The sequence below is a fragment of the Pelodiscus sinensis genome, chromosome 2 (genome assembly GCF_052426305.1).
Source record: "Pelodiscus sinensis isolate ZL-2025 chromosome 2, ASM5242630v1, whole genome shotgun sequence".
In the NCBI taxonomy this organism is placed as follows: domain Eukaryota; kingdom Metazoa; phylum Chordata; order Testudines; family Trionychidae; genus Pelodiscus; species Pelodiscus sinensis.
Window position 1 is genome coordinate 83,953,365 of NC_143053.1, and position 15,674 is coordinate 83,969,038.

The 15,674-nt window shown below is 38.8% G+C and overlaps 1 protein-coding gene across 1 annotated transcript in view; it reads right to left on the reverse strand.

Moving 5' to 3' along the window:
- Positions 1–15,674, reverse strand: part of DLGAP1 (DLG associated protein 1) — a 589,565-nt gene that overhangs the window by 404,142 nt on the left and 169,749 nt on the right. The window lies entirely within an intron of this gene.

Below are 15,674 nucleotides of genomic sequence, written 5' to 3' on the forward strand. Positions count from 1 at the left end.
ATCAGCATATATTAAATAACATATTAACAGAACTCCAAGGAATACAACTATGAAACATATTGCAAAAGCATTCTATGTTGGGGTTCTGAAAATAAAACAGTTTTAAAAATGTCATGCAAATGCTCCACTGCATGCTTGTATGCTACCTCTTTGGAGTTATAGTATTGTACATTTATGTATATATGCATCTATTGTGAACAGCCATATCCAAAGTCTTCCAATCCAAGCCTTCATCATACAGAAACTGACACTAAGGTCCTTAGAGTTGTGAACAAACATCCATTAGGCTGACACTACCAAATTCTATTCCACTTACAAGGCTGAACAGAAGCCACCAGAGAGGAAATACTAGTATTTATCCTCCCCACCTGCTCGATTCTTATGGTGGCTTCCTGTAAAAGAGAACCTTTTATCTCATGATGCTCCCCACATTTTTTTTTTAAATAAAGATGGAAAAATATTTTGTTTAACTTCCAGTGGCTGTTTTACAACAAGAGGCTCTAAGACAGTCGTTCCCTGCACAGTCTGCAGGGGAGTTTAGCCCTATGTTTACAAACACAGACAGAGTGAAAGATCCAAACAGCCAAAAGACAAACACATTATAAAAATAGTATAAACTTACATGAATGAAGTGACAAATAACATGGTATAATACACATGCTGTTCACCATCCAATATATTTTAACTTGCCCTTGGACTCCAGAGACAGAATGTGTCACTTTTTTCTCTTAGTATGTGAGAAAATGAAAGAAAGGGAACTTAAAAGAAAAACAAGAATAAGTACAGGTAGACTTGCCATAAAGGGCCAGGAGCCAGGAATTCCTTCATCCCGGTTCTAGACGTGGCAGGCTGCCAGATGCAGAGGCACAAGAAGAAGAGACTCATTTTGGTTATCTCAGGGGCAGTGGGCTACTGAAGATGAATGTGCCAAGAGATACCCCAAAACTGCTTTTGTTTCTCAATCCATTGGATAGACTTGTGGAAAACAGAAATGATGCCTGTGGCTGAGGGACAATGGCCAAGAATTTGGTTCCCATGACTAAATGATGGAGTCTCTTTTTAAAAACTTACATGTGCTGTGTTTAAAAACCTGAAAGATTCCTTCCAAAGTTGGTTTATAAATTGTTGATTTATGTTACTATAAACAACCTGACCATCTCTCTAAAATCCTCAGAAAACATGCTAAAGACTTTGCTCTCCAAACTTGTGAAGTTGAGTTCAAGGTCAGTGACTTCACAGTTAAGCTAGTACACTCACTCAGTTCAAATTTAAAGTGGTACCTCTACACCAGCAAAGGAGATGACATGAACACTAACATGCCTGTAAAATAGGAACAGACCCAAAAAACATAGCCTTGTAGGGTACCATATTTGAAACCTGTACAATGAGGCATCAAACTTCTCTGAAATATAAATATCTTTCCTTTAAGAGTCAGCTATATTTATTGGCAGTTGCATGTGCCCCTACATTCAATCCTGTGCAATCTATTCACGCACCAAAAAGTTCTGTCTGCAACATGGAATGTAGTAAAAGCCTCTTTACTGCTAAGAAAATGGGTGGGAGCTTATGGTGGGGAAATGGAGACACTACACATAAAAACATATAACTTTTCCATTCAGTTGCAGAGAGATAAGTATATGATACAGTCTAGTGGTTCTATTAGAATCTACATCAAATGCACTTTATAAGACATGGAAAATAAATTCCATTCCCTGATGGGATTTGCTTTGTTCATCTGACTGAGAATAAAGAATCAAGCATGCCACTTGAAAAATCTAAGTGAACAAGTACCAGTACCATTCACTCAGAATTGTAACTGAAGTCAATGGTAGCTGTGCTTCAACTATAAAAAGGTACCATAGAAAACTAAGTACTCTTAGGGCCCCAAATGTCTACAATTGGGCACACAAAATTACTGTACACTTTTGATGTCTCTCTCTGTGTCTCAGTTTGCTATGTGCAAAATGCAGATAATACCCCTACTCACTTCACAGAAGGTACTCTGAAAACAAATTAACTAACGTTTGTGAAAAACAAACTGTGATGAGTCTGATCCTACTCAGGACAGCGGCTACAATGTTTTTGAAGAATGAGGTAAGAGAAAAATTCATTGTTTTAATCCTGTTAAACAGTTCTTATAAATGTTTCATTGACAATCGCTAGTGCCTCCTTTCTTTAAAGCAGAGCCAATGGGGAAATTTTGGTCAGGGGTGTGCCTTTTGCCATGCCTAACAAAATCCACCAAAACCAATTTTCAGGTATTCAGATTATTAGTATTTGAAAGCTAAATTCTTCAAAGAATCTAATAGCACTGGGCATAATCTAGCCCAGGGCTACAGGAAAAAGCCCTTTAATTGTTCCTTTTAGTTGCCAGGGGTTGTTGAGGAGCTGCGACATAACACTGAGAGCAGGGAGCCTGTCTCTCTTGTGCTCTCAATGATTCCACAACAGATACCCCTGGATCATGGAGGAGAAGGAAAAACAAATTCCCCTGCATTTGAGTCAAAGTAGGGCAGGCTGAGAAGATGCACACAATGAGGCAGGGGTATCATAATGCAACATATAAGGGGAAAGTATTAGGGATACATTGGCAACCTTAATTAGAGCATTTCCTAATTCTTGAATGCTTGACTTTATGTTAAGGTTACAAAATTTAACCTTAAGGTAGAGTCAAGGCTTTCTATTAGACAGAGTAATGATTATAGCACCCCAGTCCCCAAACTTTTCCAGTCATATTTCCCACCCCTTACCAGTAATAGAATATGTCTACACACACCCTCCATCTTGGCACAGCAGAAAGCAGAGGAGCTTGGGCTGAACGTAGAGCTAGGGTCAGAATTGTTTAGATGCCTATGTATACTAATTTGAAAATTTTGGCCAAGAATTTTAAGAATTTTATGTTAGTCTGATTCGCAGTCTCTATTAATAAAGTTATAAACATTTTACAACAGCAGAATGAAAAGCTAACATATACTGTAAAAAAAAGGAAAATGTAATTAACAATGGTGTTAAACAATGGAATACCATTTACATTTTCAAATATATTGATTTCAATTAGAACAAGGAATATAATGTGCTCAGTGCTCACTTTATATTAAATTGGATTACAAATACTTTCACTATAAAAATGGAAGTATTTTTCAATTCATCTAATACAAACACTGTTATAGAAGCTTTTTATCATGAAAGTTGAACTTACTAATGTAATCTTATGTACAAAAAATAACCACATTCAAAAATAAAACCATGTAAAACTTCAGCACCTACAAGTCCACTCAGTCCTACTTCTTGTTCAGCCAATTGCTCAGACAAATAAGTTAATAGGAGATAATACTGCCTGCTTCTTGTTTATGTTACCTGAAAGTGAGAACTGGTATTTACATGGCACTGTTGTTACCAGCATCACAAGATACTTACATGACAGATTCGCTGAAGATTCATGTGTCCATTCATACTTCAGTTATCATTCCAGAGGACACGCCTCTATGCTGATGATGGATTCTGCTACATAACTCAAAGCAGAGCAGACTGAAACATGCTCATTTTCATTATCTGAGTCTGATGTCGCCAACAGAAGGCTGATTTTCTTTTTTAGTGGTTCACAGTTCTATAGTTTCTGCATAAGAGCGTTGCTCTTTTAAGACCTCTGAGAGCATGCTCCAAACCTTGTCCCTTTCAGATTTTGGATGACATCTCAATTCTTAAACCCTGGATCAAATGGTGGGGTTATTTTTAGACATCTCACATTGGTACCTTCTTTGTTTTTTGTCAAATGTACTGTGCAAGTGTTCTTAAAATGAACATGTGCTGGATCATTATCTGAGACTTATCACATGGAATATATGGCAGAATGACAGTAAAACAGAACAGAAGACACACAATTCTCCCCCAAGGAGTTCAGTCACACATTTAATTAACACATGTTTAAAGCAAGCATTAGCAGCATGGAAGCATGTCCTCTGGAATGGTGTCCGAAGCATGAAAGGGCATATGACCGTTTAGCATATTTGGCATGATTTGAGCTTTGAAATGAGAGAGTGAAAGATAATTTTGCGAAGATCTTTCCATATATTTCAAAGATAAGACATGACCCCTACAATGACGACACTGACAGTTCCTAGTAATTTAATTGACTGAGGGCTAGGATTGCATGTAATGATCAGGATTTGTGCAATTTCAGCTATGGTAAGAGTCAGTGAGTTAGAAAGAATAATCAACATACTCAGGAGCTATGAACTCCACTATAACATCAACTTCAGCTGTCATATCTTTCCAGCTAATTGCTTGGCAGAGAAGACAACATGAATGTTAAAGATTAAGGAGCAGATATTTTAAAGGACATTATACCTCAATTCTTTTCCAGATGAGCTATGGAGACAGATCTTGATGAATAAGCATTTTCTCTCTATGACAAAATGATAGGTAGTTTGCATATCACCACACAATGCATCAAAATAAGAATCTGTGCATCACCTTCTGCATGAGGATTTGCCTAACCCCATGTGTGTATATTTTGAACTGAACACCCTCAAGCGAGGTGCCAATCCTGCAAACATTTAAGTGCATAATTTAACTTTAAGCCCAGGAGTAGTTCTATTGATTCAATAGCACTACTTGGATGTTTAAATATATACATACAGTATGTGAACAGTTTGCATGATTGGGGACATAAATGGATCACTTTTCATTTTATTAATTAACAAAGAAGCACCATCTGTTATAAAGAAGTGGACAAGAAGAGGTTGTTTCTATAGCACTGAATATGAAATGTACCTTCCACACAGTTTGCGTATGCTGATAAATGTGATCCTCCCACTACCAACAGTTGCTGCTATTCCTTATTTTATAGCAACCAAAAAGGTATTAGGCACTTCCGAGAAAATAGAAAAAAAAAGCATTCAAAAAAAAAAAAAAAAAAAAAATTGGAGTCTAAATTACAGCCCTAACACAATGAACAATGCTGACAAACAGTAAGTGAAGAAATCATGCAGATGGACATGCTCTGGAGCAGCATGGTCACTACCAACACGGTATAGACATGTGCATAACTGGGTAGGTCAGGCTGTTGGTTCTTTTAATATATGCCCTAATCAATCATTTTGAATCTATAAAAAACATTGAGTTACTGATGGTAAACTCTACAGAAGAGGCAACCATACATCCATCAGAGGACATGATGGGCATACCTGAAAGAAACACGGAGATATTCCACACTCAGCTCTATCATCAAGCTTCAGCACAAGTTCTTCAACACACAGGAATCTTCCCACATGGAGTAAATCCATATCTAATTAGTTCCATGCCTCAGGAAAAAATGGATGCAGTGCAGGAACTCAAAATCCAGGCAAATAAATAAAATCAACTAAGAAAATGTTCACTGGCAAATCAAGTTCCACTATGCCAGCTTTTAATGACTGAACACCATGACTATGGCAAATTAGAGTGACTAAAATTTAATAATACACTAATAGGATGACTGGATTAGTCAACTTCAAAGATACCTGGGTTTGGATTATCAGATGCTATATCGTTAAAGATTGAAGAGACCAGATCACTGGGAACTAACTAACCCATAATGTATACAAATTTCTAGCCATTTCCAGGCCCTAGAGAGGAAGCCAATATACCTAAAGGTATGATACAGACCATCAATATTAACAAGCATCCTAGAAATCTATATATGAAAATCATTCTTTGCCTATGCTGCAAAAATTGAACTGTGACTTTCAAGCAAGAAGTTTATTTTACAACAAAAATTTAGAGATACTTCCTACAGAGAACAAATTCCCATAAGACTTGTACTTGGAACTGTGAGAGAGAATAATTTGCATTAATTTGATCAATTCTAGGATGCAGAGCAGATCCAAATAATAACTGGTTGAGTCTCAAAATGGTAAATATTTCAGGATATGAAAATTATTTCTTTCCTTAAATTGTTATGGTAAGTCAAACTTAATGTTTTGGGCTTATGAAATATAATTCCACTAGCAATTCTGCACAATAAACTATTCTTGTATGAACTAGTCTGGTTCATTATTGAATAGTATATCCTTAGGAATTTTTTGGAGGCACATAAGGTAGAAGCATCATTTAGTGAACATGCCAAAAATGGTTAGGTTTCCCCCATATTGGTGATTAAGAGCATATAGTTTTGTACTGTCATGTCCCTAACCATGTATTTGAGTACACCACTCTCACACTGTAAAATTTAAGGAATTTTCTTTCTGGATTATAGGATGAGTTGTTATAAGGTTATTTTTATCTGATTTTTTCCAAAGTTGACAGATCCATTCTTGAACTGGCTTCATCAATTTGGGTTCTTTCATAAACATATCATAACTATCTAGAAGAATCTATCACTTAAGAGGGTAAAAGTATGTTAAAAACCTTATAAAAGGGCTTAAAACAGTTAATAAAGGTAATAAAAATGGAGAAAAAAATCTGAAATAAATAGGGTGAAATTCAATATGGACAAAGTATTCCATTTAGGAAGAAACAATAATTTGCACACATACAAAATAGGAAATGACTACTTTGGAAGGAGTACTGCAGAATGGAATCCAGGGGTCATAGTGAACCACAAAATATGATTCTACAGTGTAAAACTGTTGCAAAAAAAAGCAAATATCATTTTAGGATGTATTAGCAGAAGCATTGTAAGCAAGACTTGAGGGCTACGTATACACTGGCATGATTTTCCGGAAATGCTTATAACAGTTTTCCGTTATAAGTATTTCTGGAAAAAGCGCGTCTACATTAGAAGGATGCTTTTCCGGAAAAGAACTTTTTCCAGAAAAGCGTCCGTGCCAATGTAGACGCGCTTTTCTGCAAAAAAACCCCAATCGTCATTTTCGCTATCGGGGCTTTTTTGCGAAAAAGAAATCTGTGCTGTCTACACTGACCCTTTTCCAGAACAGTTTTCCAGAAAAGGACTTTTGCCTGAACGGGAACAGCATAGTTTTTCCGGAAAAGCACTGATGATTTTACAGTAGATTGTCAGTGCTTTTCCGGAAATTCAAGGGGCCAGTGTAGACAGCTGGCAAGTTATTCCGGAAAAGCGGCTGATTTTCCGGAATAAGTGGCCAGTGTAGACACAGCCGCCAAGTAATTTCTCTGCACTGATTAGGCCTCAGAATTATGTCCAGATCTGGGTGCCATACTTCAGGTAAGATATACACAAATTGGAAAAAATCCAAAGAACAGCAACAAAAAAGATTAAAAGTCTAGAAAACATGCCTCAGGTGGGAAGATTGGAAAAAAAGGATTTGTTTAGTCTGGAAAAGTGAAGACTGACAGGAGACATGATAATGGTCTTCAAGTACATATTAAAGTTTGTTACGAGGCGGGAGAAAAAAAATGTTCTTAACTTCTGAGAATAGGACAAGAAGCAATAAGCTTAAATTCTGGCAAGGATAATTTAGATTGGAAATTAGAAAAAAAAAAGACTGGTTAACCACAGGAATAAGTTGCCCAAGAACGTTGTGCAATCTGCATAATTGGGGATTTTTAAGAGCAAGTTAGACAAATATCTGCCCCTTGCAATCCTATAGTTCTAGGAAAATATTTATCCTATAGTAACTCTAGTTCTTGAAGATGTGTAGTCCACACAGGTTCCACTCTTGGTCCGCATGTACTCTGTGCATGGGAGATCAAACTGGGGCTGTCATTGCACCTGAGAGCCTTTGTGACTTCTATAGCTGAGGGTAGAAGTGGTGAGGCATGAACAACTGCCGTTCAGTTCCCCCACTCATAAAATTCCCATGACTCCTATTAGTAGGGATGGAGAGTGGGTTGTAGAATCTGTGTGGACTACACATGTCAAATAACTTGTTAATAAAGGGCAAGTAACTGTATTTTCTTTGAATGACTGTCCACATAGATTCCACTCTTAGGGTACGTCTAAACTACATGGCTCCGTCGATGGAGCTATGTAGATTTGTTGTTTTGGCAAAGTCAAATGAAGCCGCGATTTAAATGATCGCGACTTCATTTAAATTTACATGGCTGCCGCGCTGAGCCGACAAACAGCTGATCGGCTGTTTGTCCGCTCAGTGCGCTAGTCTGGACGCTCCCCTGCCGACATCAAAGCCCTTTGTCGGCAGCCCCGGTAAACCTCATCCCACGAGGAATAACGAGGCTGCTGACACAGGGCTTTGATGTCGGCAGGGGAGCATCCAGACTAGCGCGCTGAGCGGAGAAACAGCTGATCAGCTATTTGTCGGCTCAGCGCGGCAGCCATGTAAATTTAAATGAAGCCGCGATCATTTAAATCGCGGCTTCGACTTTGCCTATGTGTCTAATCTACATGCCTCTGACAACAGAGGCATGTAGTCTAGACACAGCCTTAGTGACATGTAAGCAGAATTCCCCCCTGGAGATGGCTAAGGAAACCTATAGTAATATGCCTGGACAAGTGCTCTGTCAAAGCTTGCATCTGATTTGAAGGCCTGCAGTAACACACAGTGAATGGTGAATGTATAGATCAAACTCCATATTGCTGACCTACAAATCTCCCTTCAGGGAGTTTAGGGAGGCCAGTTGAAAGAGGTGACAGAAGTGATCTGAGTTCTAGTCTAAGGAGCTCTAGATGGATCCTCTGCTACAGGAACATGGCAGGTAAATATCATTCTGAAATCAGTTGGATAGTCTCTGTGAGGATACTGCCTATCCTCTTGTCCATTCTACAATTTCCATAAACAGTCTCAGACAAGTCCTACTCATGTAAAAGGACAATGTGGAGGGGGTTCTCTGGCTGGTGGAGAAGTATGGGTGGTCCCTTAAGGAATAATATCATGGTATGGTAAGAAAATATTGAGAGGCCTTGTATTGAGGGATGGTGAGTGAAAATGATGGCCCTTAATAAAACTGAGTGATAGCCACAATTGTTTCCATGAGAGCAATAGCCCTAAACAGTCAGAAGCAACCCCTGCAGGGATGACAAGTTGTCCTCTTTGGACAAAAAAAGCCACCTTCATTTAGGCTTGCTAGACTGTTTCATGGACAATTTCCTACTCTGGAAGATGATGTCCAGAAGAGACGCTGAACATTTCCACTCACTGGGCATCAGCCAACCATCATTCAGACTCTCTAATGCAGTGCCAGCTACTACTGCGCATGTAGGCCCTAGATAATCTTCTTGGACAGCAAGGCAGTCAGATTCAGTGATGGCCTCCAGGTTGAGTCTTATCATGTCTGTGTACCAAAGCAGTCGTGTCCAAGTGTGATGGTTCCCTGGGGTTCCCAGGGCTGCGAGACACTTTGTTGCAATCTGCTTTAACATGAGGAGGCCTTGTCTGTGCCTTCCATGGGTCTGTTCCTTGATTGCAAGCCTCACACAGCACAAGCTGTGCCTCTGCAGGGAAGCAATAGTCACACTCCAACCCCTGAGCCCACCAACCATCCTCCTGGACTGGCTAGGTTCTGCTCCACTGGTGACTCACAGAATTCACAGATCCACTACTTCCAAAGGAATAGCACACTTCAGCTTACCAGTTACACCTGAGGATCACCACTCCACTTAACACACAACACTTAGATTTGAACAGTGAAATCAAGTACAGGTTTATTTAACAAAGAACAGGCATTCATGAAGAATTAGTGGCAACAAATGGTTGCATATAGAATGAAATCATAACACACTTTCTAGACTCTAAACCTAACAAGTCATTCTCCCATCTCAAAAATTAGTTCACCCAAAGTTTTTCTTCTTGATTTAAACAGTCAAACTGGCTGTGATCCTCAGATCAGAAGACAAGGCCAGCTAGCAGCTTGTCCTCTTAGTGAAATGTATCTCTGCACTCCCAAATATAACATTTCAACTAGGGATGTTAAATTTAGATTAATCAGCTAATCAAATAGTCAATGCAATTTGCATCCACTAGTCAATTAGTTGATAAGGGGGCCTCCGCCTTTGAAGTGTGGCAACAGTCCCAAGGCTGGTGCTACATTTCAAAGGTGAAGGTGCAGGGAGCACGGGGCCAGCGGGGAATCAAGTAGTCCCCCACTGTCCCCATGCTTCCCACAGCATTTCAAAGTGGCAGCGTCGCATGGAGCCTGGGGTCTGCCACTTTGAATCACCGCCTCGCTCCCCCCCCCGCCTGCCTCTTTCTTATAGAGGCAGCGGGTGTATGGGGGGGAAGTGACTAGTTGTTCACATCCCTAGTTTCAACCATCTATTGTCTTCACTAGGAAACAGGATAACACCAAACTGAGGCTATCATGGTGATAATCCCTGAGTCATGACTGAGCTTCCAGAGGACACTGGGGATTACAAGTATCCATGGAAGCCCACACATGAGGTCTGGAGCCCATGAGATGAGGTAAACATGAGGAAAGTACCACCTTTGGCATTTTTAATTGTGTAAATGTCACACACATCGTCTACTGTTGATCTGTGAAAGACTTTCTTGGATGACCAAGAGTTGGTGTGACCTCTCAACTCTCTTGGAGAAGTCTCTGCTGAGCTAGTCCACCAAGGGTTTCTGAATCCCTAGGAGACAGTACTACAGGGTGACTGGTGCAAAATACTCCACAACCACATACTTATGGCCTCCTGGTACAGAGTGGGAAGATCAGGCCTCTCCTTGCTGGTTCATGTAGGGCATTGCCATTATGATACAAATATTTTTATGCAAAGATTTTAGAGAAGAAAGAACAGGGGACTGAGAAAGTGAACACTTAAAGTCTAACAGCAGGGTTTCTTATAAGTGTTCTCAGACTACTTGATAAATCTGAAAACTCAGAGTTCTACAGCATCTCTCAAGAGTGCAATATAACAGAGACAGGAAGCCTCTTAACCATACCATTGTTGCAGTGGAATAGACTTCCCTTGTACCCATTCTCTAGGCAGTATATAAACAAGACTGAAACCAAATAATGTGTCATAAGGAGTACTGATCACAACTCTGAATAATCATACATTTAAGTGTTGGATAAAAAAGGAACAGAAGCAGCTCATACATATATACAGAGGTCCCACCATTGTTGTTAAAATAAGGAGAATAGAAAGAGAAGAATTATTCAGCTGTGCCAGCCTGTTGGAGAAGAACAGCCCCTGAAGTGACTTTGTGATTGCATAATGGACTTTTAAAGAGCATCAGAGAAAATGGAGGGCCTTTGTATAAATCATGAGAACTTTAAAATCAGACATGTCAGTACTAGCGGGTGTTGATAGAGAAATTGCACCCAGAGCAGGAAGAGCATTCAAAGTTGGCTAAGGGATTCTTTGCAAGTGTGGCCCATGAAAAGTGGCTTGCAGAGCTATGGCGCTGGCTGGAGATAACCAGCTGGTGTTTAAATATCTGTACCAAAGTGACTGTACCGATAGCTATGGTCTTGTCTTAAACTAATATGATAAGACATTCTGCAAAGACTAAAATATTCCATTCCCAAGAATTCAAAAGACCTCTTCCACTATCCAATCAGAGAATGAGCATCTCTCATTTTGGCTGGACATTTCAATTTTTCATCACAACTATAAGTCACTACCTGATTGTCTGTGCCACCATCTCCAAGAAGGGGAACCAAGTTGACTACCTAGAGCACATCTACACAGCAGGGCTAAAGCTGAAATAAGCTACCCAATTTGAGTTGCATCATTTGAGTAGCTTAAGTTGAAATAGCTTATTTTGGCTTTTGGCGCTGTCTACACAGCAGGAAGGCTGAGAAAGAGCACTCTTCATCCGACTTCCCTAACGCCTCCTAAAATGAAGGTTATAGGAGTCAGAGTAAGAAGTTCTCCAGCTCAACATTATTTTGATGTTATTTCAAAATAACTGCTTGTTCTGTAGAGACACACTATGTTATTTTGGAATAACATCAGTTATTCTGAAATAACACTGCTGTGTAGATGTACTCTAGGAGAAATAGGATAAAATGGCCTGTCTGCTTCACCACATTGCCTCCTGAAATCAGAAGCACCTGGAAGGAAAAAAAAAAGACAGAGGTTTTGGGCCAGCCACCTGACAGTTCTCTGGGTAGTATCAAGTATGTTGCTCAGATGGACATCAATAACAGTCCTCTTCCTTTCTTACAATTTGGGTTGCTGTCTGGCACACAAGGAAAAAACCATAAGTCATGTCAGTCCTCTGTTCCACTTGTATTTGCACCAGTGTCAATGCCTGCTGTGAATAGTTATTGAGCCAATTGAAATGATGGCTGAGCAAAAATCTGACAATAGGTAACAGACTTTCTCTTGCACGATGATCAAATTAGTTAATGGACTATTTCCCAAAACCCGGCACTTAATTAATACGAAAGTGTACATGATTGTACACCAATGGAGTGTGCTAAAATAATAAATAGCAAAAGATAATGAGTTAGAGCAACAACTAGCCTCATGATGGTAGAAGAGATATGTATACTGCAAAGTTCTCTCTCAGCCATTAACACTAAGAAAAAACTAGGAGGTGGTTGGGCCATCCAGCTCCTTATGCCCTCTGTTAACAAGTACATCAGGATGCACACAGACACCTCTGTACACTACTATTCAAGAAGATCTTGCATGAATGGGGTACAGGCATTCCAGGAACAAAATCTATGTGGACAGTCATTGTTTAAACACAATCTAGATTGTGATAAGTGAGTGAAAAAGGAGAATAGAAGTAATTTTGGGGACTGTAAGTTAATCACTTTAAACAAATGAAACAAACAAACAAAAAACCCCTGAAAAATTCCCTTTTTCAGAACAAACATTAAAGGGATTTCTGGAGGAGAGAAATTTTGTTGCTTTGTAAGATTTATTGTTATGAATTTTTAGGGTGGATAGATATCTAGATAGTCATTTATCTAGATAGCTCAATCTATGAAAACTTCATTCTAGATCAGGTGTTTTTGCTTTCAAGAGGGAGACTCACATTTAATAGCAGATCACAGGTCCTAAATTCTGAAACTGAATAGATCGATTCTGTTGTGCTGCACTCAATCTATTGACCTGACAGTCAGCTAGTCAATCAATATTCTGAAGTTTTTAGCACTTACCCCAGATCAGCCAACACAACATGAACAGCAATACTGGCCTAGTTACTTGCTCAGCTAAAAAGTACGTTGAAGTCAGCACCAAAGGAATGTATTTTATAGTGCAGCAGTTAAAGCCTCCTACACTGAGAAAAGAGGGGGGAAATGCTTTTCAACTACCAGTATTGTCACCCCAGGAAACAGCCACAAACGCTGCAAACCTGCTGTGCAAATGGCACAAAGATTCTGAGCTTTATTGCCAAGGACTAGTTTATGGCATTATCTAGCGTACATTTTTTTATAACAAATCTTTTGAAATAAGTGGATTAAAAACAAACAATGTCAAGCGTAGCTCTAAATGGTACACACCATACTTCTATTGTTTACAATAGAAGGCTGACATCTAAACAAGATTTTTTTTATCTGCTTTGTGTAGCATCATCATAAAATATAAAGGTATTAGAATCATTAATTGGCTGGAAACTTTCTTGAAGGACCATAGTGGCAAATGAGAAAGCAGGGTGACTGCTCCAATCAAAATGACCCATTACTGAGGACATTTAGATGAAATCCAATACCAGACAAACTTCCCTATAACTTTACTCTCTTCTTTCATCATTATTAACCTCTTGGCTAAACAGCTCTCTTTTTCATAGCAGTGCACCCACATTTTCAAAGGTTCTCCTCAAAACTCTTTTGCCATCTCTACCTCTTTTACATTTTTTTGTCTATGTTAAGGACTGCAATCTCCAAGAGTGTCAAGCCAGCAATTTTCAGTAACATTACATACATTTTATTTAGAAAACAACGTTTTATATAATCTAAACTAGATGTGTATGAAAAGATCTATGTAGGCTTGTTGTCCAAAAACAATCAGAGATACATATCTACATAAAGCAGCATAAGAGGAAACAGTAGCAGTCCAGCCCATCTTAAGCTGTATCCATATATTGTCTTAATATGGTGTTAAATATTTAATTGTTTACGGTGCACATTTGTGCGCCACCCCAGAACTACATAGGTCTAAATTCTACACTGATTTCCACATCACATTATTTCATTAACATCATGGAGTGTTAGTCGTTAGCCTGCAATCTGCTCCTCAGCAGTTACCCATATATATATTGAGAGGACAATGAAGTCCAACATATGAATACTTTTGAAAAGCCCAGTACTAAAGTAATCATGGATATTAATGTTTGTGCAAGGTCCCAGGGCTCTAATCTTCTAATACAGTTAACAGAAGAAGAGACTAGACTCTCAGTATTCACTGTCATTTTCTCTTCCTTTTGCAGATCACCATCAAAGCTTATTTTCCTATTGATTTAGATTGTGTTAATAATTAAACAGCTGATGTTTTTCCCAGTTTCCTCTGGTTGAGACTCAATAAAAAATGGTAATCCCTCTTTATTACATTAATAATGTAATAAAGTGGCTTCTTACTAACACAGTATCCGGTAAATACAGCACTGGTTCTGGAGTAGGGGATGACATTTTACTTAGGTCCAAAGAAGCCGCATTTTCCCCCATTCCACCAATTATTGCCAGCTGTACAGTAGGAAGGAAGCTTGCTAGTTTACATAATATGTGAAGGAGCTACACTATTAATAGCTCCCTTTAAACAGTACTTGGAGCCTGATTCATGGGGAAAAATATGCGTGGAGGTGTTAATTTTGATGCAGGATTTTTAATGCATGTAGGGCTTAAATGGAATGCCTGATTTAAAAAAAAAAGCCTGGTTTTATGCATATGTAGCAGCATGAGGGCTGAATGTGCACATTCGCAGAGGTATATTAAATGCAATTCAGGGAAGAGACCCTTTTTCTTGTCAGTTGAAAGGCTAATAAGGACTGTACTGTATTATAAATCCCAACTGTACTTTATGAGAACAGAGGAAAATGTGCTTGCATCTCAGAGCCAAATCTGGCCCTTCTACGGCTCAAGTATCAGATTGGCAGTATTTATTTTCTAGTATTCCCACAGCAGAACCATTACCAGAAGAGAATGAATGACCGAGAGTAATGCTCCTTGCACCTGCCAGGTGCTCTCTTTCAATGCAGTATAATCATTTTAAAGCTGCCTTTGGGATTTGATGAGTCATGGTGCTATAGTGGGAATGGTAATAAAAACTAATCACTTGTGTTTTTAAAGGAAAATGTCTTCTGCATAGCTTCAGTCCTATAGATCCGAGTTTATCCCCAATTTTAGGCCCAACTTGTTAAGATTAAATAAGGGACAGTGTGATCAAATGCAGTGTGGCCGCCTGCAATAAGAAAACTGACATATTTTGATTGCCAGGGTGAGATTTATGTGAAGTGGCGGTATATAGAAGTGATTATGTAAAATTAATAAGCAAATTACTAATCTCTGTCCAATTACAAGAAACAATAAGCAACTGAAATTGCTTTTAAAGTTCACGGTATTTATCAAAACGTCAACGGTGAAACACCTCAGCTGTAAAGGCAAAGCTCCTTTTATGGCAATGACATTTTAGAATAGTTTTCTGCTATTTTAGTAGTTAAATATATGAAAGTCTAGTAAGTCATCACTAAAATGGTACAGCTTTGCAGTTGACTAATCTATCTCGAGAAAATTTGTACATGTATTTGTTTTTCATGTAGTAATAGCATATAATGTAGCAATCCAAACCTTTGATACCTAAATATCTAACTGACTTAAAGCGCTGCCATCTTTTTCATAATTCTTTTGAAAATTAGTCT